The sequence below is a fragment of the Marmota flaviventris genome, chromosome Y, assembly GCF_047511675.1.
Source record: "Marmota flaviventris isolate mMarFla1 chromosome Y, mMarFla1.hap1, whole genome shotgun sequence".
Classification (NCBI taxonomy): domain Eukaryota; kingdom Metazoa; phylum Chordata; class Mammalia; order Rodentia; family Sciuridae; genus Marmota; species Marmota flaviventris.
In genome coordinates this window covers 9,223,394-9,248,902 of record NC_092519.1, presented here as the reverse complement: position 1 = coordinate 9,248,902, position 25,509 = coordinate 9,223,394, and the positions used below count along the sequence as shown (strand labels likewise).

The 25,509-nt window shown below is 40.9% G+C and overlaps 3 pseudogenes; 2 read left to right on the top strand and 1 right to left on the bottom strand.

Annotated features, from left to right (window-relative positions):
• Positions 1–2,758, top strand: part of LOC139703566 (E3 ubiquitin-protein ligase RNF213-like) — a 145,156-nt pseudogene extending 142,398 nt beyond the window's left edge.
• A 2,154-nt stretch (positions 2,759–4,912) lies between these two features.
• On the bottom strand, positions 4,913–5,417 carry LOC139703517 (succinate dehydrogenase [ubiquinone] cytochrome b small subunit, mitochondrial-like; annotated as a pseudogene).
• An 18,357-nt stretch (positions 5,418–23,774) lies between these two features.
• On the top strand, positions 23,775–24,502 carry LOC139703565 (sorting nexin-21 pseudogene; annotated as a pseudogene).
• Positions 24,503–25,509: the final 1,007 nt, after the last annotated feature.

The following is a 25,509-nucleotide window of genomic DNA, read 5'->3' as shown; positions in this document are numbered from 1 at the left end:
CTTTTAAAATGAAAAGGTAAGTAAGAGATGGGTCTGAAATGAGCTGGTATCCAGAAGTTATAAAATAACTCTTTTTTTACTTTTTCTAGTACAAAGTATGCACCTTTTCTCTCCCTCTTGCTTGCTGCCTATCATAAGGATCCATGTGGTTGCCTCCCAGAAAGATGATGTGGGATTCCAATGATTTCTAACTCCTGGTGTACATATTCCTGTCTAGATCTCTTCTATGTTGAAGAGGACCCAGTCACATGAAAATAGAGCATTGTAGAAATGATGTTATGTTCTAAGGCTAGGTTCTTAAAGACACTGTACCTTTTGTGTGTCTCTCCTTTGAGGTAAGCAAGCTGCCATGAAGTGACCATGCTCAAGAGTCCCCATAGAGAGGTTCATTGGACTAAATACCTAACATTCAGCACTCACCTGCCCAACATGAGTAATCTAGATGACTTTGTGAGAATCCTCCAACCCATAAAGCATCAGGTGACTCCAACCTTTGTTGACATCTGACTGCAACTTCCTGGGGGACTCCAAAACATACAACCTATCTAAGCCTCTCCTGAATTCTTGACCCACTAAAATTATGTGACATGATGAATATTTACAGTTTGAAGCTGCTATATTTTGGAACATTTTGGTAAGAAGAAACTGATAACTAATATAGGTGAAAAGGAATATGTAGCTTCAATTTGGCATTGGATCTAAGCCATTTTTTTTACTTGTGCTTTGATCTCTTCAAGTTTATTTATTGTATTCATTTTTTAGTTCTGATCCAACAGGTAGAGGAAGAAGAAGAGAGTGAGAGGTAGGGAAAGCAGGATGTAGTTATTGATAGGAAAACCATGGGAAATGCCTAAAGGTGCAAGCATCTCCTTCTCCAAGGTACATAGTCCCAGAGAAATGCCAGTCTTGCTGAGTGACTTTTTTTTTTTTTTTTTTTTTTTTTTTTTTTTTTAGAGCAGGGCTTAGAGGACCTTTCTTTGCAGCCTCTATCTAGTTTTCACTCCATCCAATATGGAAGGGGGGGGGGGGGTTATAACTCAATGTTTCAAGACCAACTCTTAAAACTCTACTTACTTTAAAAGCATCTGTAAGAGCCCCCAGGAAAGATACAATGTGGAAAACCCCAAAGATAAAAACCTGGCAGACCTCAAACAACACCCTGGAGAGCAGCCCCCAGTTCAGAGGCACCAGTGTGGGCAGAAGAAGGAGTTTGGGGTCCAGAAAGTTTGATAATGATTTTACCACCCAGCCAAGAGCTGGCATCTTCTCCCATTATCCCGGTGGATTTCCAGTGGAGATCTGGCCAACTGCAATCAGTCCTCCTAATCTCTAACAGTAATAAGAACTATGTGAGATGTTCCTTCAGATAAATTTGGTAGAGACAGCTTGAGGACTATTTTGAACAGGGTGAGGCCTGGGCTGGTCTAGCCATTTTGTCAGCTGGCCATAGTTAAAGAACTTTTATTTTCTGCCATGTCTGAATCTGTGGGGAGCAACTGCAGGCAGGCAAACTCACCAGCCTCCTCTGGCCTGGCACCTGGGACCTGGGGTGGGGGTGGGGGGGCAGGTATCTCTCTAATTCACACGAATTAACAGGGAATAGTGATCCAGCAAAAACACTAAACTGCTTGGTAATCAGTTAAAAGAAATGTCAGAAAACAAACAACAGAATGGCAGGACAATCCAAATCTATTCTTCAAGAGAGAAAAACAAAAAAACAAACAACAACAACAAATCCTGAGTTACAAACAAGAGAATCAGGCCTTCCAAAATGAAGTATAAACAAGAAAATATGCTATTGGAATTGCGTTCAAAATGTCTTTTACAAGTGAAGCAAATTAATTTTGCAGTTCTACATAGAGCCCAACAGTCTTCTGCGTTTAGTGGGTAAAATGACACCTTTTGCTTTTAACAATAAACCAAAAGCCTTGGTGGCTTCAGAGAGCATTGTCCTCCAGAGCTCTATCCACCCAGCTCCATTCCCAGCTGTTTCTGAGCATTTCGAGGGACTTGGTTGTTTCTAAGGGCCTGTGGCAACCGATGCCCTCTCAGGTCTTGAGTTTCTGGCACCCTGGCTCCATGATTTGCCCCAGAAGAGGGAAGCTGGCTGAAGTTTCACCGGGTTTTCTAACCACTGAAGGTTGGTGGCAACTGCTCTGGGATCTTTGCAGTGTAGGGAGCTACCGCGAAGTCCGATTGGACGCCCCCAAGGCATCACCTTTGTGTCCACGCATTCTGAGGTGCAAAACCGAGGGCGGGGGCGGAAGCCAACTGCCGGGATACAGCAGCTGTCCTCGGCTTCCTGCCCGCCCGGTCAGCTGCCCTTGGCAGGCAGTGGACACCCGGCGCAGGCCTCGTTCTACCCTTGGGGTGGGCAAGCAAGAGACTTTGCCTCCTGAGTCTGTCCCCCTGAGCTCGGCGGAACACCCTAGCCTGCGCTTCGGAGCCTCAGCAGCCAGCCCAGCAACAGCGGCAGCTGAGCTTCACCCAAGCCGAGAGAGGAGGACGACCAGGACCTGAGGACCTGATAGTGAAATGCGGGGAGAAAGAGGAACAGGCGCGCTGCAAAAAGGTGTGGTGGCGCCAGGCCCGAAGCCTGAAGACCGAGCGCGGCAGGCAGAGGGCTACTGGGCTTTTACCGCCGGCAGCATGGCCTAGGGCTTGTCATTGCCACACGAGTCACTGCGCCATCTGGGCAGCTGCCGCTGTCCTGCTCTTGGTACCAGGCACCTCAGGTAAGACCTCGCCCATTCGCTGATGGCTCAGGCGGTAGGCTCGCGGCTCACACCTTCCTCTGCGGCTTTGGCCCTCACTTCCTGGTTAGCTCCAGTCCTCTGGAGCCAGGGCTATCTGTGCCAAGCAGGGGGCCAGCGTGGACCCTGCGCTGTGGCCCCTACCGAGGATGCCTGGGGCTGGTTCTAGCCTCTAGGAACGGCTGAGTATTTTCAGAAGCTGGGGGCGGGGCTTAGCGGGGCTGGGAGTGGTGAGCCAGCGAATGTGGGACAGAGCACTAGTGCTTGCCGGAGCCCCAGACCTGCGTCTTGGGAAGTGCCAGGTGGATCTCAGAACCCGTCTGGGTCCTTCCTCCCCGAAGTTACCCATGCAAGGCACAGGAACCCCGTGTTCCTGAGTCCCCTAACGCCAGAGTGGGCTGGTGCCCTGCTGAGCGCTCTGGTTGAAGGAAGTCCAGGGAACACACTTTCGCCACAGGGGAGCTGTGGGAGCCAGAAGCTCTTGAATCCAGAATTCAGGCTTTCTCTAGCCTCTTGATTGAAGTGTGTGGCTTCCCTTTTAAGTCTTCTTCTCCCTTACCGTCTGGTATAGTTGAAGTGGTGTTTCTTGTGCTTAGGATTGGGGGCTCCAGCGACATCCCCAACCCCAAGTCCCGGAGGAGGTGACCACTTGGAGCAACGGGGCTCCGGCCCCAGAGTGTCATTTTCTCTTGGGGAAACCCTGCCACCTAGGGGCCTTGTGTAGACTAGACTGTGGATCCAGAAGGCAGCGCTGGAGACCTGCCTGGGGTGCCACTAAAAAGCGGTTTAGTCCTCGCGGTGCAGGCAAGGGTACCTATGGTCTGAGTGCCCTTGGCCAGATTCCGGGCAACCTGCAGGTTTGGGGGACAATGAGCGGTGCGCTGAAGGACTGGAGGCCAAGAAGGTTCGCTTTAAAACCTTAAAGGAAAAAAAAAAAAAAAGTGCGAGATGCTCTACACGCTTAAAGCGGTTTCTGTATTCCTGCAGACAGGTGAGAATTGGGGGACAGTTACAGGCAAGGGGCGCTTAGCTCTTCCCATGTCCTGATGCTAAAAGCCCGCTCTGCCGCTCTGGCTGGCCCAATGGACCAGAGGCAGCATGTTGAGGGTCCTTTCTTGGTGGGGCCAGTGTTTGGGTTTAAGCAGATACTGATTACATCAACATTCTTGAATTACTTGATCTGGAAGGAGAATTACATTTAAATGCTGTTCATTAAAGCATAAACCATCTGGAGTGTACTATGAAATAAGTAAACATCTTTTTTTCCCCTCTGTATTTCTTTATTTATTTATATATTAAAGTGGAATGCATTACAATTCACTGGGCTTGACCCTCAGCACCACATAAAAAATAAATAAAATAAAGGTTAAAAAATGTTTTAAAACTGCTTTGTAAAAGAGTAGAATACATTTTTATTATATAAAACTATATTTTTTTAATTTTCTTTTCATGCAATTCATTTTCTTTTTACCAATTCCCACAGTGGGAAAATAATTTATCATTATTTTTAGTTTGATATTTGTGAACAGAGTATTTTAGGATAAGTAAAACACATTGGAGAATTATATCTGTTTGGAATTTGTAATATTCTGGTATGTCTACTAGGAAGACTTCTCTAACTTGAGCATCTTTAAATTTAGAAGCTCTCCAATCTTTCCTTCCTAGGATATAGAAATCTGCAATTTGAGATTTTAGCATCTCCTAATTTAAAAGTTTCCCTAGGACATAAAACAATCAGTAGCTGGTATCAACTGAACAGACAGGGAAATTTGCAAAAGTAAATACTATCTAATTTTTTGCAAAGTCATGAATTAACAGTCTTTCTCTTTTTCTATTATTTCCAAGACAAATGCAGAAATGATCATATACTGATACTAATAAAGCTAAATTCTCTTTAAGATACTGACAAAAGCAAAAACTCATATGTAAAGTTTAATCATACTGTGAGTCTCATAAACTTGAAGACAACCCCATTAACTCACTAGAATGCAGAACTAGGTCTCATAATTTCTTGAATACATTTCCTCTCAAACCTCTTCCTCAATAATTAAATTCTAAAATAACCACGTGATTAGAAGAAGATTTGCCCACCAATGAACTTTAAGTTATTTCCTCCTTATTGTGAGTTGAATGACAGAGCAGAGGTAGAGGCATACAATCAATTCTCAAGTCAAAAAGGTCAAAATTTCCACAGCATGGCAACAGCTTTGCAGATGCCCACATCATGATAGTTGAAATAATATCAGCCCAGCAAATGTTAAAGCTGAGAGTGACAAAAGGCCTGCCTGCCTTGGCAGCTTTCTGCGATGCATCCAAATGAACATAATCAGGGACAACATTTCCAAGGTCCCAGTTACTATGAAGAATGAGGACTGAAGCCAAAGAGTAGTCCATTGCAGAGCAAGGATTCAAATATGCAGTTGGAAGCAGGCCCAGGAACAAAACACTAACAACCCTCTCACTAGTCCAGTGAAGAGATGCAGCCTTGGAACCAGAATGTCGGTTTGGTGACAGGTGAATGTACTATGTTCTAGTCCATCCTGGGGTAGGTCGGTCCTGGAGAAATGCTGAGACCTGAGCAGGTCTGACCAATGGGGTTCAGAGGAATAGAGCTCAGCCTCCCTGAGCACCACAGAGGACACCCAGCCTCAAGAGAACTGCCATCTCCCTTTTGAGGGTTCAAGGTCATCCATCAACCCCTTAAATTTTTTTTTTAGAAAAACTGGTAAGTGATACAAATGTACAGCTATAACAAGTGCAATGAAATAAATCATGGCACATTCTTTTAGAAGATGCAGATTGTTAGATTTTTATCAGAAGTGATCTCACAAGAATTCAGGGAGGGGCGGTATCCAGGTGTCTTTGAGGCCAGATAATATTTCATTTAAGGGTCTGAAAATCTCAGTCTTAGTATATTGTCTGGATTGCCAGAACTTTAACTTTTTCCCCTTTAAATTTTTATTTCAGAAACTCCTATATATTTAAAATTAGAGTATTACAGTGACCCTGTTGTGATCTGAATGTTTGTGTCCCACCAAAAATCATATGTTGAAACCTGCTACCCAGTGTCCTAATGTCAGTAGATGGTACCTTTTGGAAAGTCCTAAGGACTCCAACTTTTGAATGGGATTTTTGTTCTTAGGAATGAGGTTAAAGGGAGCATCTTAGGCCTTTTTGCCCTCTGCCTTCCTTCGTGAGGACACAGAATTTGTCCCCTCTGGGGATGCAGCCACAAGATGCTATTTCAGAAGCAGAGAACAGCTCTTACCAGATACCAAACCTACTAGCACCTTGACCATGGAATTTCCATGCCCCAGAACTCTAAGAAATATACTGTTGTTTAGAAATTGCCCAGTCTGTGATATTTTCTCATAGCAGCAACAATAGACTAAACCAGAACACCCATATATTTTTCACCTGGTTTCAATAGTGACCATATACAGTTATTTATTTTCATCTCCCCTGGCCTGCTTCATGGGTCCTAGACAGCCAACTTTTCCCCCCTTTAAGTGTGTATGAATTAAGTTTGGAAAGAACTCCCCCCCACACACACATAATCACAGTACTGTTGTTACAGACAACAACATCAAGTACCAGTCTTTCTTTTTATGTGATATCAGGTCTTCCTCAGTTTTCCAGCCATCTGGAAAGGGCCCTTCACTCATAGGGTATCCTATTTACCTTGGTTTTCTAAGTGTTTGCCTCTTCTCCCTGCCCCTGATTCAAACTGTTCTTTAGCCACACCCTAGTATTCCCTTGTGCTCTGAATTCCTGGAAGTACTGTGTTTTTTTTTTTTTTTTTTTTTTTTTGTTTGTTTGTTTGTTTGTTTGTTTTTTTCTGCATTTGTGTGGACACCCTGCATCCTGGCCACACAAATTGGGGCTCCTTTCTTGGAGGCTTGGAGTGTTTCTGACTCCCCTTGGGGTCATATTGCACATAGATATAGGAAAGTTAAACTCATAGCACCTTGTGGCTGCATCCCCAGAGGGAACAAATTCTGCTCAGCCTTGGTTACTGTAGGCTTCCCAGTTTTCTTGCTCCCCAGAACCATTTTTTGGTGTGTGCTCCTGGTACTACATCCAGGAGAAGCATACTGAATCATACCATGGAATGGGCCATTTTCCACCATTCTTAGAACCCTTGGTTTATTAGAATAAACTGGACATTAGGGTGGGGAAATGAGAAAGAAGAGAGGAAGGCATTTTAGCTTTGGGGGGTATACCTCCCCCACTTTTACAAACAACAACAAAATACTTAGTTTTGTGCTTTTGGGTTTGAAAGTTTTGATATTTCACTTTAAATTCAGGCTGTGGGTGTAGAAAGTGTTTACAACAATAAGAGCACATGAAGAGATGAACATCCATGACATGCAAATAACTCCTTAAGAAGGACTGGGGGTGTAGCTCAGTGGTAGTGCTTGCTTAGCAGGTGCCAGGCCCTGGGTAATATCTCCAGCACCACAAGAATGGGGAAGAAATGGGACAGAGGTATAGTAGTAAGGTAGATTGCAGAATAACACATACAAAAGGCCACTGACTTATAGGAAAATTTTGGTTATATTATCAAGATAGCATTGGTTGGAAAACAATAACCCTATGCTCTTCTGACTCCTCTAATTGGCTGATGTTAAAAGTGAGTAAGAGTGTATAAACCTCAGAGTGGGGAGTGTGGCATTGTGGTGTGTAAATTTCCCCTTTTAGGGCAATTTGACAATGCTTATTAGCATTTAAAATCACACACATCTCTGGTCTGTTAAACAGTATGTGAGCTGTTCCTTGTGCATGCCACTGTAATGGTGCAACCTTGGAAACATCTCCCAGTCGTAGTGGGAGCTAAATAAAACATGTGCCTTCTCAACTGTGGGTTAATATGTAGTGGTTAACATGAATACTGAAACCAGTGTGTGCTAATGAGGGATATTTCAAAGAGGTACTTTTCTGGATGGAAGATCAAATTTATAGAAGGACAGATGTACACTGCATATAATGATCTAATAACTCTCACTTTTCTCCACCATTTCTCCATTGATAGCCACCTCAAGAATAATATGTTAAAATGCTTGTAATGCCAGCTACCCTGGAGGCTAAGGCAGGAGATTGTTAGTTTGAGGTCAGCATGATCCTGTCACAAAATTTAAACAAAAACGAGGGAGGGGGCTGCTGAGGATGTAGCTCAGTGCATGTGACCTGGGGCTTAATCCCCAGTACTCTTAGGAGGGGCACTTCAGTGATGGGGAGGGGTCACCTGGGGAGATGACTCTTAGCTCCAGTTATCTATTTACTTATTTATTTTAATGAGGAGGCCACATTCATAGGAGAACAGAAAGTTTAGCATTTTTTTGTACCATTTGTACCTCCTATGCCTAGTGATCACCATATTGTATCCTTCTTTTAAGCTCCTAGGAAAAGCATTTATCTCTATAAGTTAAAATTCAGTGGGCCCTTCACATCTGCAGATTCAACCAACTGCATATTTAAAAAAATAAATAAATAAAACAAAGTAAAACTTCCAGGAAGTTCTAAAAAACAAAAGTTGAATTTGCCATACATTGAATAGTATGTGGAATCCATATGAATAAGATGATACATAAGCAATCTGGAGATGATTTAACTTGTACAGAAGTATGTATGTAGGTTACATATAGTTTCACCATTTTTTGTAAGGGACTTGAACATCCATGGTTTTGGGTATCTCAGGGGTCCTGGAACCAATCCCCTGTGGATACTGGGGGATGACTAAATGAGTAGCGAGTTGCTGACATGGTAAGTGCCTTTCCCTCATTGTCTTCTGCCTTGCTTCATAAAATGTCTTTGTGTGGTTTTGACCTGAGGGGAAGGTGAGAAAAAGATGGGATCAGTTTGTTTAGTACATGCTGGCAGTTTATAAACTCATTAGGGGCACATTTAGATCTTTGGGACCTCTTATGAATAATCAGGAAAATGGAAGATTGGAATTAAAAGAAATTTAGCTTGGCTAGTTCTGTAGTGCTGCAGTCTGGCTGGGCACAAATCAAGAGCCACTGAAGCAGGAACAAATTTTATTTCTGAACTCCACCAGCACATTCCACACATGGTCCCCGGGAACTCTCCTGAATGCCCCCACACAGCTCCTCCAGGAACCATCAACTGGAAATCCCTCCTCCAGCACTTCCCCAACCAATGGGAACTCTCCAGGAATCCCTGCAAGAACTCCAAAGTGGTGAGAACTCCAAAGTAGCAGGCCAAGGGAGACAGCAGGGGTCTAATATACACAGCTTAACATAACCATTATCATCTCAATGGCTTGCTGGCATCACCTCTCAACCACTCTGTTCTGGCAAAAATGCCATGAATCATTCGGACAGGGCTATGGCTCTCAGCATCTCCCCCCTTCTGTTTAATTAAACACCAAGCATGTGGCTTAGGGACTGTGCCTATTAGGCTTTCCAATACTACATATGGTTCTTACCTGTCATCGGATGAGCTGACCTCAAGGTGTCATCTTCCTGTCTTAGGTTGGTATCACTGAAATTGGATCTTACCCGTCACTGACTACCGGTCCAGCATACAGCCATACTTGTGGATAGGCCATTGCACCAGTGTGTGTGGGGGGGGTGAGGTTCTTTGCCTCACCTCTGTTGGCCCCCAAATTTGGCCTTTGCACCAGTGGGGGTTGAGGTTATTTGCCTCATGCTGTTGGCCCCCAAATTTGGCCTTAGTGCCAGTGGGGGGGGGTGTGAAGTTCTTTGCCTCATCTCTGTTGGCCCTCAAGTTTGGCCTTGGTGCCAGTGGGGAGGGGTGAGGTTCTTTGCCTCACCTCTTTTGGCCCCCAAATTTTAGACCATCACTAGCAGAAGGAAGGAGGATGCAAAATGCCATGACACCAAGCCAAATGACAGCTCTTTTTGGAAAAATTGTACCACCAATGACACCATCTGCAAAGATAAACCAGCACTACCACAATTCACGGCACCAACAGATAGTTCAGAATGCATACAAGTGATACATAATACAGGCAAATTCTGCAAGCAGTTCAAAGCAGAGGAATCCATCAATATGTCCATTTCCTCCCAAAGTAAATCGACTCCTTGACTGAGCATTACTTGTTGAGTTATTATTCATTGATATATCAGTTTATACAGTTTACTGTGATAGCTATTGAAGAAGCTGTAGTTTGGTTTTATCTTTGTCTTAACCAGCACTGGGATGAAGATAGGAATTTTGGCAATGATGGCTAAAAAAATTTATGTAACATTCCTTCAGGTACTAAGAAAACAATTTTCTGAACAATTTATATTATCCTGAACAGAATTATTAAATATAATGAAAAGGAAAGATGAAAGTAAAAACAAAAATAGATCTGTTAACCTCCTTTTTGTTCACATATTAAAGCAATCATCAACAGCTGTTTACCAAATTTAAATTAAAATATTTAAATCATGTGAATAAAAAAAAATTTGGATCCATTTTTTCATGAGCACTCCTCATATATGATATATGGACATACGCACATACAGACATACAACACAAAACACAAGTGTGCATAAATACAACATATAAACAATAGTAAAGGCCTTGTAGATTTACACAGGTGAAATCTCCATTGCAATGTTTAAAAACTTAAGAGTCAAAAGATAGAACTGATGAGAAAAACATTACCCTAGGTCTGTATGAGCTCAAAAAAATAAAATAGTACTTTATGATGTGGGAAAAGGCAATAATAAAATAGATATAGAAAAAAGCATCCTGGTTACCACCTGGGTTTGAATCTTATTTGGATATCCCATCCTTTCTTCTGTAACTTGCATATGGTTCTGAAGGTATTCCCACAAGCAAGCCTCAAGGTTTTTTACATTTGAAATAGGCTTTAATAGTGTTCATTATTCATTAGCCTCCAGGTGTGGGAGAATCACTGTCACAGATGTAAGAAAAGCCAAGCTGGAGCTCTGGATATCAGCTGTTATGGATTTGAGTCAAATCATCTTCTTTTTGGTCTGTAGAAATCACTTTGGTTAGTCTCTCTGGTATCCAAATCGGCTGCTATTCTCCCTGTGGAAACACACAAACAGAACTCTGACTCCAGACAATCACTGGGTCAATATTTTTCATTGTCCTGTTAGAATATCCTTCCAAAGTACCTTAGGCTTATGTACATTTTTTGGACACATATGCCTTTCCACAGTACTAAGCCCTGATGAATCCAAATTTAAAAAGTTTAGAGTAAAAAGGTTATTTTAAGTTTATCTATGGGGGATATATACCATTTTCCAATTCTCTCTTTTTGCTTTAATAAGTACATTTTAATAGTTTGATGAGCTCTTTCAACTATGCCTTGTCCTGTTATGTGAGTAATGCCAAATGATGAACAAAATTGTTTAAAAGAAGTAGAGGTATAGCTAGGGGCATTATCTGTTTTAAACTGTTTTGGAATGCCCACAGTGGCAAAATTTTGTAAGCAATGATCTGTAATATCTTTAGTTTTTTCTCTGGCATGAAGGGAGCCCATCAAAAATCCAGAAGAAGTATCAACTGTAAAATGCAAATATTTGAATTTTCTAAATTCTGGCAAATGTGTGACGTCCATCTACCAAATATGGTTAGGAACAAGTCCTCTAGGATTGACTCCAAGATTAACTTGTGGTAAAAGTCACACAATCTTTACATCGTTTTGTTATTTGTCTAGCTTGTTCCTTAGTTATTTTAAAATGCTTTTGTATAGTATTAGCATTGACATGGAAACTTTTATAAAAATTTGTAGCTTCTTCTATTGTAGAGAAAATATGTATGTCATGTGTAGTTTTATCTGCTAAATCATTGCCCAAACTAAGGGCTCCAGACAATCCTGTATGTGCTCTGATATGTCCTATAAAGAATGGATATTTTCTGTCCCATATTAGACTTTGTATAGTGGAAAACAAAGAGAAAACAGTAGAGGAAGGAGAAATCCTAACAGCATCTTCAAGGGATACTATAGCATTAACTATATACTGACAATCAGAAAATAAATTAAATACAGAATATTTATACATCACAAAAGCTTGTAATACTGCATTAAGCTCTACCTTTTGAGCTGATTGTTTGGGTACTAAAAATGTAAAAGTTTGCTTAGGGGTAACTACTGCTGCTGTACCATTATTTGACACATCAGTGAATATATTTGGAGCATTCATGATAGGTGTTTTTCTTGTCATTTTTGGAAAAACTACAGGATGCAATAACCAAAAAGACAGAAAGGGATTAGATGGTAAGTGATTATCAAATGAAACATTAGATTTACACATGATTATTGCCCAAGTATTTAACTCATTAGCTAACTCATCAATTTGATCCATAGTATATGGAATAATAATTTTATTGGAAAATTTTCAAACACTCCCTTTCCTGCTTTTATTCCTTTGAGTATCAATTGTCCTACAGCCTCAGGATACCTAGTAAGAACAGTGTTAGGAGAATAAGATAAATGTATCCACAATAATGGATCTTCTTGCCAAAATACTCCTGTAGGAATATTTTTTGTTGGTATTAGAATAAATAATAAAGGCAAACTTAAATCAATTCTATCCAAATGCATATTTTTCATATATGTTTCAATAATTTTTAATGTCTTTCTTGTTTCAGGCGTTAACATGCGGGGTGAATTTGGATCTGATGGACCTTTTAGCATATTAAATAAAGGTCCCAAATCTCCTGTTGGTATACCTAGATAAGGCCTTATCGAATTTATGTCTCCCAATAACTTTTGAAAGTCGTTAAGTGATTTGAGTTGCTTACTCGTATTTGAATTTTTGGTGGACGGACCATGGTTGAGGATAATAAAACTCCTAAATAATTAATTGGAAATTTTAATTGTAATTTATTTATTGCTATCTCTAGATTATAATTTTTTTAATAAATTTGTAAGTGTGGCATAGCATTCTAGTAATGTGTTTTTATCTTTCTGTGCTAATTATACATCATCCATATAGTGAAATATTTGTAGTTCAGGATTTTGATTTCTAAGTGGCTGGATTGCTTTGTTAACATAAATTTGACACATAGTTGGGCTCTTATCCATCCCTTGAGGGAGTAAGTTCCATTCATATCTCTGATCAGGACCTTGATGATTTAGTGCAGGGATAGTAAATGCAAAACGTGGACTATCCTCAGGATGAATTGGAATTGGAAAAAAAAAAAAAAAAAAAAAAACAATCTTTAATATCTATAGCTAAAACATACCAGGTTTTTAGCACAGCAGACAATTGGTGAATCCCCAATTGAGCAGGTCCCATAATAAACCTCTCTTTATTAATGGCTCTTAAATCTTGCAATAATCTCCATTTACCAGATTTCTTTTTGATGACAAAAATGGAAGTATTATGGGGAGATACAGAAGGTTGTATATGTCCCTCTGCTACTTGTTGTTTAACCATGTCATTGCTGCTTGTATCTTTTCTTTAGTCAGGGGCCACTGAGGAACCCATACTAGTCTTTTGATTTCCAAGAAATTTTTATTGTGTCAATAACTCCTCCTGAAAACCCAATCCATGTCTATTTATTTCTTGTTCTATTTGTATTGGTGCTGCTATACATTGTTCTTGTTCTCCTAATCTTTTTTCTGTCCTAAAACTTTGTGTAGCCCTAATAGTGGGCACATTTGGATTGATGTTATTTGTTATTGTAAAACCTAATTGATCTAGGACATCTAGTCCCCATAAATTTATAGTTAGATGATCCAATATATATGGCTGTATAGTTCCTTCCCATCCTTCAGGATCCTTCCAGTCTAATACCATTGCACTTCTATGGGAATTAGTTGCCACTCCTAGGCCTCGAAACATTTGAGTAGACTGTTGCAATGTCCAATGTTTTGGCCATTCTTGACGAGATATGATGCTAAGTTCTGCACCTGTATCCAGTAGCCCATTAAATTCATGTCCTTGAATATTTAATTTCAGCATTGGGTGAGAATCTAAATTTAAAGACAGCATAGCCCAATCTACACCTGTGGAGCCTAATCCCCTGGAACCTCTTTCTACAGTACGAATGGGAAATTTATCATGTAGGCTGGGTATTATTAATAACTGTGCTATTCTATCTCCTGGAGAAATTACTGATATACCTCTTGGAGTACTAGCAATAATTTTTATTTCATCTTCATAATCAGGATCAATTACCCCAGGACTTATCATAAGTCCTTTTAGAGTGGAAGAACTGCATCCCAATAATAAGCCTACTTCCTTGGGGAAGAGATCCATTTACGCCTGTGGGAATGATTTGAACTCTCTTCTCTGGAGTTAGTACTGCTCTGGTGGAGGTGCAGATGTCCAACCCTGTGCTCCCTCTGGTTTGTCTGATGAGAGATCTGATGGATAATGTGTCCTGGGCACTACCCTGATGGTGTTGCTGGGTTCCTCCAGTGCCCCATATATTTGTGGTCATGGGCCACGGAGAATTGGGCCCCACTGTCCATTTTTTGGCAATGGAACCCGATGCCTTTCTCCACCATACCATGGGTAAACACCTGGTCCTTGTCCATTTTTTGATAACAGAGTACCCTCTATGGTGGTTTGAGAACTGCATTCATTAGCCCAATGTCTCCCTCTATGGCATTGTGGGCAAATACCTGGTATTCTATTTCTTTGATACCTAGCTTTGTTAAACCCTCCTCCTATGGGCAATTCCTTTTAAAATGTTCTGTTTTTTCACAATTGTAGCATGTTTTTGGCCTGGCATCTAAAGCCTGTTGTACTGCAGTTGCCAAGACTTGCCCTTTGTCATTAATATCTCTATATAATTTAATATATGTGTCTAAATCTTCATGTTTCCATGGTCTAATGACCTCCCTGCACCCTTTGTTTGCTTGGTCATAGGCTAGCTGTATAATTAATGCTATTGCTTGCTCTGTATCCCCCAAAACTCTGGTAGCTCTTTGAATAAGCCTATCTACAAATTCAGCATAAGGTTCATTAGCTCCCTGTATTATCTTAGATAATTGACCTTGTAAATCTCCATGTTCTTGTAAAGTCTTCCATGCCCTAACTGCTCCTGCAGCAATTTGTGAATATATAGCAGGATCATATCTAATTTGTTGCTTCTGATCCTCATAAGGTCCTTTTCCTAACAACATATCTAGATTTCTCTTAGGATAACTGGCTGCTGCATATTGCCTAGCCATCTCCGTGCAAAATTCCTCATTGGCAACCTTCCGTAACAAATATTGCCCTCCATTTAGCACAGCTTTACACATACTAGCCCAATCTGCTGGCATCATGTCCAAGTTAGTATTGGATTTGACCATGCTTACAGTGAAGGGTGCTTGGGGACAAGAGGTTGTTACAGCCTCCTTTAACTGCTTCACTGTTTTGAAATATAAAGCATGGTGAATTTGCTGACTTCCTGCCTGCTCAAGTACAGGGCATGCTAATCTTTGAGGTCCTGTCTCAGGATCCCATCTAGCAACTACAGGGGTTGAGGGCCACTCAGCTCTCTCCATAGGTGGAGCTGTTGGTTGATTTACACCCTCTGGTGATAGAATGGTGTTAGTAGCAGCCTCCTGTTGTAGCTTTTTACCTAATAGCCCCTTTTCCTTTAAATTTTCTTCCTCTGTCTGACTAGCTCAAGAGACCTTCTCTTTTACTTGATCTAAAATGTATTTCTCCATGTTCTTGACCTCTATCAATTTACTTAACACTTTTTCAGTTTGATGTTTGCTAATTTCTGATCTACTATAACATAAAACAAAACCAAAACAGAATGAAACAAAAATGGAACAAAAAAATCATTGTATCAATTTTCCTATTTTCTTGACATGTACATTTGTGGTCTATTTCTATCGCTTCCTCAGGGGTGAACAACCTCAAACCTTGAGCCAACCATTTTTCCTAGTTTGCCTGAGAAAGTTCTAGGGAGAGGCAGCTTGAAAAAAAACAAAAACAAAACAAATCAAAACAAGAACACATTTTTTTTTTCTTTAAATGGTCACCCAATCTCTCTCCTTCCCTTAGAGGTGAGCAATTTCACTTACCTCTGAACTTTAGGTGTTCCCTGCATGGGCCGCCAAATGCCGCAGTCTGGCTGGGCACAAATCAAGAGCCACAGAAGTAGGAACAAACTTTATTTCTGAAATCCACCAGCACACTCCACACATGCTCCCCAGGAACTCTCCCGTATGCCCCCACACGGCTCCTTTAGGAACCACCACCCCGAAATCCCTCCTTCGGCACTTCCCCAACCAAGGGGAACTCTGCAGGCATCCCTGCAAGAACTCCAAATTAGCACGAGAATTCCAAAGTAGCAGGCCAAGGTGGACAGCAGGAGTCTAACATACACAGCTTAAAATAACCATTATCATCTCAATGGCTTGCTGGCATCACCTCTTAACCACTCTGTTCTGGCAAAAAATGCCATGCATCATTCGGACTTGGCTATGGCTCTAAGCACTGTAGGTTTTCAGACTCCCCATAAGGGAATCTGGGTTTTGCAAAATAATTGGTGCACACTCCATTTTAGACATACTTAAAGATATCTGGAAAACCTCCATTCAAGTTCATTTTTAGCCAGAACAATACTGAGTCCATGGGCATCTCTGGATATAGCTTGTTTTGATGTAGACTGAAGTAGTCATCTTTGTATAGTTCCAGGACCTCAGAGTTTACTACACCAATTTGAAATACTTTTACCTTGTATAAGTAGTCACAAAAATCTGAATCATGTTGATATTCTGACACTAAAGCAAAATACAGAAAATCTAAAAGAATGTGGATGTGGAAACAGGATTAAAGATGTCTTTTGAAATGCAGTATCCAGTTTTTATGGATATTAAGATGGAGTCACATTTTGACTTTTTCATAAAGAGAATATTAGAGTGTTATGTGTTGAAATGAGGTCCTCCTTAGGTGGGGGTGGGGAGATATGTTGAAGTGCCAACTCCCAGTACTTTAGATTGTGATCTTATTTGGATAAAGAGTTTTTACAAATGTAATAAATTAAGATGAGGTCATTAGGGTGGACCCTGATCCAATAGAACTGTGTCTTGTAAAAGGAGAAGTGGACACAGACACACTCATGAGGAGGGAGGTGATATGGTAGAAGGTACTGAAGATGACACAAGGGGACAGGGCTGTCTAAGTCAACAAGAGTGTGGCCTGACACTGTCTCTCTAAGTGCCCTCTCAAGGAGGCAACCCTGTTAATTCCTTGATCTGAGACTTGCAGTCTCCAGAACTGAGAGGCAGTAGGTTACTGGTCCATGGTACTTGTTATGGCAGCTTTGGTAGCCCTTTTCTGATGCTATATCAATACTTTGGCTCAGTGGGAGAGCTGATACCTGGAATGTGTAAGGCCCTTGGTTCCATCCCCTGTATCTGTTCCCCACCTATAAGAGAGGATAAAGGATCATTTGGCTCATGTTTCTGGGGATTGGAAAGTCCAAGAACGTGGTGCCAGCATCTGATGAGAGCCTTCGTGTTGCATCATAACAGCACACACATCACCTGCTGGGACAGAGCAAGAGTGCCAGCTCAGGTCTTTTTTCTTCTTCTTGGAAAACCACCAACACTCTCCTGGGGACCACACCCGCAAGACCACATCTAATCCTACCAAAGGCTCTGCTTCCAAATGCCATCAGTATATGACTTTGGGGATGAAATTTTTAGTGCTTGAACTTCTGGGGGACACACTTAAAACACAGTGAACTTACATGCATGCACACACACACACACACACACATAATGTAAGTGCTTGCTCAGCTGATGCTGCTTGCTATGGGTTTTACTTCTAGAATTTCTACAGAAGGTTCCACTGAAGTGTTGCTTTGCTGATTGTTTGGGCTCTGGAGAGGTGAGCTGACTGAGTCTGGCCCCAACACTGGTCCTCCCAACCAGGGCCAGCCTAGTTCAAGAAGGCATATGCCATGTGGAGCAGCTAGGGTTGTGGGCAAGGAATTCAGTATGCCCCCAACATGACATGGACATCAGTTGGCATTAGAGAGTACCTCTGTTTTCCTGGAGAGCCTGTCATCCTGTATTCACTGTGGCATACACTGAGCACTCCTGCTTTTCAAGGCCTGTTCTCTAGATGTCATTAATCAACTGTCCACCTGCCCCTGAACCCTTCTCTGTCTTTTAGCTCAGGAGAGATTGGCCTTGATTAGGTTTTGGGAATTTGATAGAGGTGTGGGATTCCACAGTGGGGTCTCCCAGATATCAGAGCTTAACAGGAGGCTCCCCAGAGATCATGCTGGTGGGAAGACAACCTGATGGAGCCTCCATGGCCTTCCAAGGCCTAGCTCCCTGATGCCAGTACCTCTGCCTGTCTTCTGGCTTTTGCTTCTTTTATAGGTACCTGGGAAAAAGCAAAGACAAAAGCCAACAAAAGCAAAGATCCTTACCAGGATGGGACTATGGGACTGTCAGCTTGTGTGATTTTAGGGCTGTTAGCCTATGTGATTTATGCAGGACCTGGAAACCTTTGAAGTAGAAGCTTATACAGACAACTCAAATAATTGATACATTTTCAAAATGACCATTTTATCTAAACCCTAATTTTGAGCCATTAGAATCTGCTATTTTGATTTGACTCCCTCAGCTGAAAATGCTTGGATTCAAAACAAGGTGCCTATCCACTGTAAGGCCCTGGGACAGGAGCATCTCTGTGGGGACAGTGCTGTTCCCACACTACTAGCCCTTATGAGATGAAGAGTCAGATGCCCTTGGAGATCTCCAATCACTGCTGTCCCCAATGTGAAATATTACTGTTGTATATTAAGATTGCTGAAGCAAAATCAGTAGGACCAGGTGTAATATTTTCCCTGTGGCATCATTGTAAAATATTCAGTATTCTTTAAATAATTATCTTCAATAATTTGACAAACTATACTTCTTTTTTATACTTTTTATTATTTATTTATTTATTTATTTATTTATTTATCCTGAGAATTGAACCCAGGGCCTTGCCTGTGCTAAGCGAGTGCTCTATCACTGAGCCACAAATCCAGCCCCAGATAAACAATACTTCTATAAAAAAAATCTTTATGAACCCTAAATGCTTCCAAACTACATGAATTATTTACAGGTATTTGTTTTTAACAAGTGAGAGAACAATAATTGTAAATTCCATCCATTTATCACTTAGGGAAGAAAAAAACCAAGATTCGTGCAAATAAGCGTATAAGAATATTTGAATATCAGAAGCACAGTTAGGCTAAAGTCATTTTCATTTCTCAGCATAATAACCACTTATAAAGTGATTCTATGAAAAAATAAATCTCAGCTTTTGTGTGCACAGGTGAAAATGTACTCAAGGTTAGGTTTTTGAAACATTAACATGTTTTCTGAAGGAAAAACTCGATTAGCTGAAATGTGATTTATAGAGGAAATAAAAGCATAATGATTTTTCATCATTTAAACTGATTTCAGATCAGACTGTTAGGAATATTCTTGCAGGCATTTTTATGCATGAAATTCATTTTTATGAAACCCTTAATCCTTTGTCTCAGTATTTGCATATATTGTAAAGCCATTTTCATCAATATCCTGTTGCTTATTCTGACAAAAAACAGTTTTACAATATTAAGCTTCTGATTTTTAGAAAAAAGTTTTTATCTACCTATCTACCGATCTGCCTACCTACCTATATATATTTATTTTTCCCAGGTTAAATCTTAGAAATTTGGAACTTCCTGCAGCTGAGGAAATATAATTGGCTTGTTCCTCCTGATCTAAGTAAGACAGTAAGAGAGTTTTTCAGGCCCTTGACCCCTTTTAGAATTACTTAATCTGCCTATCCCCTCAAATGAAAAACAATTCTGGACAGAATTCCTTGGTTGACTACAGCCCCTCAGTAATATATTTGTTCTTACTTTCATCAGTACTTTAAAATTCTGTGCATACAAAATTGCATATAAATAATATCTTTTCTGCATGCATTATTTTCTGAACTAGATTTAAAAGTTGTTCAGAATATGCATGTATTTCATTTCTCAACACATCAAAATGGAACGTATCCTCTGGACTGAAAAAGAGAATGTTTATAAACTCTCCCCGCCCCATGAACTTTGACTTTTCTTGCTCCTTTCAAAATGAAAGTTTGAATGCCACCAGGTGGCTATTCTCAAGGCCCTCTCATAGAGTGGCTCTCTCAGTGTGTGGACCAGGAAGAATATCTGGATTCAGGAGGAATTTTGCATACTTAAAGATCATTTCTGTATCAGTAGGAAGGAGTTTTGGGACTAATCTGTAATTCCAATATCTGTCATTCCTAATGGCTGGTGGCATATGGATGTCTCTGAGAACTTGTGAACACCCAAGATCACACTTCCCATGGTTGTGCTCACCCCACGTAACTGGCTTTCCATCCATAATCAAGCAGATTCCCAGTGTCATTGCTACTTTGGACTACAGCTCTGAACCAAGGGAACTAAAGCACTGGCATACTTCCAGTGTTCTAACATTCACAGTAAAGAGGATGTGGGAATCCCTATTATAGCACATTCCAAATTCATAAGCTTGGCACACAGAATTCATGTTATGCAGAATCCAGCCCCACTGCATTCCTGTCCACCTGAGCCCTTACTTGCCTCAAAAAGTACATGCTGTGGAAGAGTCCCACATTGTCCCTGAGTGCAGCCATCCTATGTGGGTAGGCTTTTCACCATTTAGCATGACTAAAGCTTAAACCACTTTGCCAGATTCAACTGTTTAATTCAATGACTCTCAAACCCCAGTCCAATATACAATGAAGGAGGAGAGCAAGGGTGATTTCTGAGATCTTATATGTTTCAATTCACCATGGATAGGAATTATATCTTGCCATAACAAGGTCCAAAGGGGCACATTACTCCTAGTTCTAGGCTAGTATATTTATTTCATATATGTAAGGGAGTTATGCCAGCCATAAGCCAAGTTTAAATGAAAGCACTTTTGTTTTCACATCTAGAGCTCCTTTCCTATTTTAACATTGTATTCAAGAATAACTTTATACCTCCAGCTTCTGACCATTGCCTTAACTCCGATATGTCATGCATTTATCTGAATTCTAATGTTGCCTGTAAAATTATTTCTCAATGCTTAAGAATTCACTTTTAATTATAAATAATGTGGTAACACTAAAAGAACAGTTTTCATTTAAGGGTTGCAACATAGCAAATTAGTGCCCATCAATTGAAACTCTTAATAAATTGCATTTGGTATGAATTTGAAACAATAATTGATTTTATAATTAATGATGTCTCAAGTTCCCTTCAATGGAGTAGATTCACACAGTAGTGTTTCCTTTTTAAGATCACAGCATTTGTGAACCGCCTTACATATTTTTGAGAAAAAAAATAGTATATGAAGTCCAAATGACTGAAAACATTTAGCTGAATACATACTTGTTTATTAAAAAAAAAAAAAAAAAAAACTTCCTCTGAAATATCTGGGTTTAAACTTCCAGAAAAATCTGGGACACACACAAAATCTGCTTTTAAAGATTTATTTAAGATTTTATTCCAAATCCTGTGAATTCAGTTAGAAATAAAATTAATGCACTGGGGCTGGGCTTGTGGCTCAGCGCTAGAGCACTTGCCTAGCACATGCAAGGCTCTAGGTTCAATCCTCAGCACCAAATAAAAATAAATAAATAAAGGTATTGTATCCAACCACAATTAAAAATAAATAAGTATTAAAAAAAAAAAAACAAAAAACACTGTGGATATAGCTCAGTGATAGGGCACTTGCCTAGCATGTCCAAGGCCCTGAGTTCCATTTCCAGTACCATGCACAATAAAAAAAGGAAAAAAAAGAGATAAGAACAAGCAAAGGAAAAAGACTATTATTTAAAAGAATGTACTGGGGAAGAACTAAAAATTGTAACCAACTGAAGTTTTGTTGTTTTTTTTTTGTTTGTTTGTTTTAATTTCTTTTTCCAGTTACATGTCTAAGAGCCTATTTTGCCTGACAACAGAAAGACTCAAGTATATTGCTTCCTGGTTTTAAAATAATCAAAATCATGTGATTCCACACAACCTCTAGAGAATCAAAATTCTGGAGGAAGAATTGTTGCTGTCTTCTCACTGACTGTCCTGTTCAGCACCTTATGAAGAAAAGGTTTTCAGCCTGCTTGAAAGGCAAATTTTAATCATCCAAATTCTTATTCTCATCTGGCCACTGAAAATTTCTTTTCAGCAAAAGTGTTATCATGTGGAACTACTACCACTAAGAGGGAGAATCTAGGCTCCACTGTTTTGGATTCTCCCCAGTTTGATCAAACTGCATAAAATTCAGTTTTCTTTTTTTCATCTTTTTTGGCCTATTTGTTATGCAGGCAAGTAGATCAATCCAGCCAGCCAACATTCAGGCAAGGTTCATGGGTTAGGCTGCCAGAAGGAAGATTCCAAATGAGCAGTATAGTTCTAAAATTATAACCAATATCCCTTAAATGAATTGCCAGGTACATTTTATAGGATCAGCATATTTTTTGTAAAGAACTAGAATGTAACTTTATTTCCTTGGCTTTTATCATATTTCTTGGCAAACAGTAGGTATTTAATAAATTCTTTCTGCATTAAACTGATAAGGACTTTAGTTGGAGAGTTTTTTATACAAATTTTAAAATATCCATATCTAAATTATGTCAACTGTGACATATAATGAATTCAAAGCATTTAAAGAACTGAATTCATTGTAAGAAGAGAACAAAGGGGTCTTAATTTTCCAGGTGAGTGTGTGAGGATAAGTGATAAGAGGAGGCAGAAAAACAGACTGAGAAAAGGGTTTATCTCTGACTAACAGGGGAGGCTCCCCCTTGTAGAACTCATTTCTGAAGACACTCCTATCTCTGCTTAAATAAGCATGCTAGTAAAATTCAACAAGCTACCACATTTAGAAATGTCTCAGAAGGAATCCACAAATTAGAAGTTGACGACATATCTGCATTAGAAGAAAATAATGTCTGTAGATTTGTCAAAATTGTACAATTCCATGCAGTAAAATTCAAAGAAACAGGCACCACAATGGTTTATCTGATGCACACAGCCAGGAAAGTATTTTCTACATACTGAAAAACTTGCCCAAATAGGAGTCAGAATTCAAGAGACCTTCTGGCTAAAGGGCTGAAGGATAGTGAGACTACCTGGTTAGCCAACCCCAGGATCCCAGCAGGAACCTGGGAACCCTGAAGGTAAAGCAATTTCCTCAAACTTGGAAATGAATATAAGTCACCTGGAACATTTTAAAAACTAACAATTCCTCACCTCCTCAACTGAAATTTTGACTTCCTAACTGAAGCTTACTCTGAGCCCCACCAAACCAGAGCACTTAGGATACAGTGGAGGGTATTTTTGTACTAAAGTACTCAAGGAAGTCAGACCATGAACTCCAAAGAAGGAAATGCACAGATTTGGGCCGTCAACCCCCACATCTCTGCAGTGATAGACTTCTGGACTATGCAGGGGAACAGCTCCCTGTGACATATGACATTGCAGTTTGCACAAGGTTAGTCTTGGTGTCTACAGTGTGCTCTGTGGTTGAGGTTGGCACTACTACCGGACAGATTGGGACAGTGAGAAGTCACAATGCAAAACCCCAAATCCCAATCAAAGGAGTGCTTGGGAGTCACAACTGGGACGATTGGCTGTTGACTTTTATTAGTATTGATTTTGCCTTTAATACTCAGTTTTAAAGATTTTAACAATCTGTAACTCACTGGCTGGAGAATTATCTTGATTGCATAAATTTGATATACCAGTTTCAAAGGGCACTATCTGTTAGTCTAAATGCAAAAGTTACTGGATTCTATAAAATTCTCAAATTCCATATTCGAATTGTTAAAAAGCAATCAAGCATGAAATTGAAAAAAGCTTTTGTTCACAAACTTATTCACATGAATTATCAAAAGTTTGTAACTGTCAAAAATTCTGTTGGCAGGAGTCCTCCTCCCTTCCCCGCCCTGGACCTAGTGTTGTCCGCTCGCCCCAGGGTGCCATGGCCTCAGCTCCTGCACCAGCTACGGCACACCTTGGCCAGCAAAGGTGAGGCGGTAGAGGGCTCAGAGTCCTAGCAGTTCTCAGAGACTTCCGAGCTGGAGGATGCCACTGCCCAGGACCTGTCCAACTGTCTCAGCGGCACCCTCAGCTTCACCAGCGCTGAGCACAACAAGGAGGCAAGACCCAACTCGTCTTCCTGGGACAGACAACGCGAGAAGACAGAGCAGAGTCCCCCACCTGCATGGAAACCTGCAGCAGATGTTCTGGGGCCCAATGGCTGCCAGCTCCTTCCCCTGTAAGGGCCTGCACCAGAATTTTACCACAGAGATGATTCCCGGCCTTAGCAGAGCCTTTGGACATTTTTTGGGGGCCACCTGCAAGCCATGCCTGAGCTATGCCATGCCCCAGACCTGCAGGACTTCTCTGTGCTGCCAGAGCTGTAGCGGGCACAAAGCCTCACCTGTACCAGATTCTATCGTGAGGCCCTGGCACTCTGGGCCAATGCCTGACAGCTTCAGACCCAGCTGAATGCCCCACTTGGGCCGAGACTGTCCTCTGCTGACCCTAGCTGGGCTGGCTGTGTGCAACCAGGAGCTGGAGGACCCTGTGGAAGCCTGGGCCTGCTGTGAGAAGGCCCTGCAGCTGTTGGGAGAAAAGAGCCCCCATTCTTTCCTGTCACGCTTCCTAGAGGCCCATGTCTGGCTCCCCTGGCACCTAAGTCTGGAAAAATGCCACTCAGAGTCCCTGCTTCAGGTGCTGCAGGAAGCAGGCCTTACCACTATGCCACCCCCAGCCTCAAAGTATTGCTCATCAAGAAGGTACTAGGCTAACCCTCACCTAGTCTTAAAACCACTGTGGGGAGAAGTGCTGCCCCAGGATTTGGGGAGCAGGGGACTGAAGAGGAAGACATGGAAAGCAGGTAGAAGCCTGCAGGGGTACTGAGAGTCCCCAGAAGTTCCACAGAGAATTTGCAGTGGACAGAAGAAATTTTGTTGTTGACTTGGGCCGAGGACAAGCTTTGGCTGGGGGTTTGTTCCCAAGGAATGGTACAAGGAGGAAGTGTGACACAGCCTCTCTAGCATATTCACAGCCAGGTGCCGTGGCACAGGTCAGGATGAATGTGTCCTTTTCCATGGGCCTCTAAGTCAGCAAGTCAGCATGACTGAAGTCTTGCAGTTGAGAGCCAGAGGAAGGGCTGTAGTTCTGGCCCAAGGAAATTAAAGACCAGCCACTCCAGGAAAAAAATAAAATAAATAAAAGAATTCTGTTAATTATGCTACAGTAGAAACCCAAACACATTTCAAAGGTGCATTTGTATATTTGTGTGTGTGTGTGTGTGTGTGTGTATGTGTATATATGTATATACATATATATGTGTGTGTATCTAGTAAATGCTAAATTAACTGTTAATTATATGATTATAATCATGTTGACTTAATCATTCTACATTATAGATATTGTACCTTGTAAATATATACAATTATTATTTGTCAATTAAAAATAATTTTATTTTAGTTTTTCTTTCTTTTTTTTTTTGGTCACTGTGACCAAAGTACCTGACAACAACTACTTAGAGAAGTAAATATTTACTTTGGCTCATAGTTTTAGAGGTTCAGTCCATCATTAGCCAACTCCAGAGCTCTGGGCCCAAGGTTAGGCAGAGCATCATGGTGGTGGAAGGAATAGCAGAGGAAAGCAGCTCAAGACTTGACAGCAGGTAGGAGAGGAAGAGAAAGCATATTTCTCTTTCCAGGGATAAAATATAAACCCCAAAGTCATGGCCCCAGTAACTTACTTCCTTCAGCCACACCCTAACTGCTTCCTGCATTTACCACCC